The sequence below is a fragment of the Cavia porcellus genome, unplaced genomic scaffold (genome assembly GCF_034190915.1).
Source record: "Cavia porcellus strain 051 isolate PalLab524CR breed Dunkin Hartley unplaced genomic scaffold, mCavPor4.1 scaffold_29, whole genome shotgun sequence".
NCBI lineage: Eukaryota > Metazoa > Chordata > Mammalia > Rodentia > Caviidae > Cavia > Cavia porcellus.
In genome coordinates, this window is record NW_026947512.1 from 25,127,162 (window position 1) to 25,130,493 (window position 3,332).

The following is a 3,332-nucleotide window of genomic DNA, read 5'->3' on the forward strand; positions in this document are numbered from 1 at the left end:
CATTTTGACAGATGGACTTTCTCCATTTTGACAGATACATATATATATATATATATATACATTCATATATATATGTATATATATATATATATTTGTGAAAGATCAACATGTAATTTTCATTTTAGTCACCCATATATCTTTAATTACTAATTGCCTTCATCATGGTTTAAGAGAAAATAATGGCAAATAGAACTCTTAATTTGGAGATTAGATATAGATGATGCAGAAATTTTTCTGAAACCTTGTGGTTCTCTCCATGGTGAATTCATATTCACTTTTAAACTACAAAAAGGTGTACTCATAATATATATAGACCTCTATATAGTTCAAGAACATGCTTTTATTTTATTTGCATGCAACCATAACCTAGAAACAGCCAGGCAACAGATTAGGCACTCTCATATGAAATCTACCCAAAGTATGCTCTTGGATTGAATTATTCAATTTAAGAAATACTTTTACTGTACATTATTGAAAGTTTGAATATTTGAAGTTTAAGATCAAATTAATTACATTTTTGAACCAATTTGTACTAAGGTTTTAATAAATTAACAAAATGGAGAAATGGCTCTTTATATTATGTTAGCCATTCTAAGTAAATTAAATTAGTTTGACCATATGGTATTCAAATAGCAATTATTGAGAATTCTTTGATGAGCCTTAATAAGATAAGCCTAATCATATTGTATATATAGTTAATCATAAACACTACCATTCTTCTTCATCACCTATGTTATCTTTTTTAAAGAGGCCAATTATTGATCTCAGTTTCAGTCTTTCAGTATAATGAATATTACATGACATTTTGGTTATTAGTATCAGTGGATACCTTTTTATGGCTATTAATTATGTATTACATACTAGTATAACTAAATATATGCTAAAATTTAATTTGTATGAAGAAAATTATCAAGTTTTCCACAAATTTCCCAGTCAGTTACCAGTAATTATAATCTTTATTTTTATTAAATAATAAAATAATTATTAATTAATTAAATAATTAACCAGTGATTAATGTTTAATAAATATTTGATATTGCGCACAAAGAAATACCAGTTTTCACCCATAATTTTTACATGTTAAGATTAGATGTCAATCTTACTATTAATGCATGAAATGGTAGGGAATCAGATAGAAAATAAAATTTTGTGTCTTACCTATCATAAACCAGAAGTTACATACTTTTCATGGTGCACAATACTGTAGAGTGTTATGGAATAATACACAGGACACCTTTGAACAAAAGATAAGAATCACTAATATTTTCTGGAAAACTTCCCTTCACCAAAGAAAATAAACATACTAATTGATCTTTCCTTTGGAGAAATGAAATTAAAATGTTGATTGGCATGGCTGATGATCTCCTCATCTTTTTCCAAATGCAAGAATAAGAATAATTACCTAATTTCTTCACTCTTTCTACAGTTTGAAAAATAGTACTGGAGGGAAGACTTGGCAGATCATATGGAATATAAATTATATTTACTAATCTTTCTTTCCACCCACCTAACCTTCAAATGGAGACATTTCTTGATTGGTTATTTGAGTACAGTAGTAATTCAAATGCAAATACAGATCCTCCTTTGCACTTGAACTCACAATGACCCACTTTAAAGCTCTCAATAAATGGAGCATGATGTAAGTTCTTTAGAATCAAACAAAGATGTTCATAAAGACTCTTGTTTTTTGAACAATGCTTACATGTGTGCAAGTATGTAAATGTTCAGTGTCTCACTATTGGGGCAAGATGTAGGATTAGAAAAAGGTAGCTTACTCTTCCAATCTTTTTATCTTTGACTGAATAGTGGTTAAACTAAAGAAAACTGGTATAAAGCGAATACAATTTATTTTACTAACAATGTGTTTTCTTTATCTCATCCCCTCCCTACACATAGAACATGTCGTAGAACAGTATAACCTTCCAAAAGGATTTCAAAGAATGACTGGGATATATTGAAGTGGAATACAAGAGATAGTTAAAGTAATATATAAAATATTATATATTATATATATAATATTATATATAAAATATTAATACATGTACATTTTCATGATTATGTAATGCTAATTTATAAGTATTCTATGTAGTTTGATAGTGATATTTTAGGGTATAAAAACATAAATGACATATAAGTATTGATAAGGTTTTGAACCCAATTAAGGAAATTTACAGAATTTTTCCTATTAAGTTTTGGAGCAGAGTGGAGATAGCTTTGTGGAATGCAAGTGTGCATAAATAAAATAATGTCATAAAAAGAGTCATCAAGACTCTTTTTATAATATATAATATAATAACATTTTATGAAGATTTTCAAGTGGATAAGCTTCATTTAGTCTCTTACCAGACAACAGAATGTGAAAGTCTTCTACTAGATAACAGACATGAGAAAAGAGAATAATTGTTAATAAGAATATCCCTTTAAATTCCAGATCATCTATTTTGATCTTTTTTTACAACAAAAACTAATGCAAGACTTTAAATTTTTGTCTCACACACTGTTTTACTCATACACTTGTGTGATACGGTGTAATATTTCAACAGATAAGTGCAGCATGTAACAATCAAGTCAGGTTAATTACTTTTTCTACTCTGTCTTGTTTTACATAAACTATGTGATAGCTTACTACAAATCTGAGCCACCCACTTGGAACACTGGAACCATTCTATCTAACTGTGTTTTTAGTATCTATTATCTAAACTTTCTCTACCATTCGTAATCTTTATCAATATTTTTCATTCAGATGCACTTTTAAAAAATATACTCTTAATAAATAACATATAATATGTACCTTTCTGCTTCTGACTTATTTTAATTAATACAATATCATCAAATTGCAATTATTTTCTTGAAAATGATAGAATTTTATACTTTTTTAGCAGCATAATATTCTATTATTCATAGGTATATTTTCTTTATCTATGAATGTGTTTATAGACTCTTGGATTGACATATTTTAGCTACTGCAATTAGTGTCACAAAAATGTTTCTTTGACACACTGATTTCATCTCCTTTAAGTGCACATCTAACAAAGGAATAGCATATTCAGATGGTCTTTGAGGACCCTTCACACAATTTGTAAAATTACTGTGCTAACTTTCTTTCTTATAAATAGTATATGAGTTTATTTTTCTTCAGATTTTCCATAGCATTTATTTATTTTTATAATATTTACTCTAAAGGATAACATGATAACATTTTTAAAAGTTCTGATTTGTATTTCTTAATGGAAAATCATATTTTTACATTTTTATTGACCATTTGCATTTCCTTTTAACTATAATTTTAGTTTCTATTAATTTCATAAAAATGGTTTCATCATTTGTATTAGT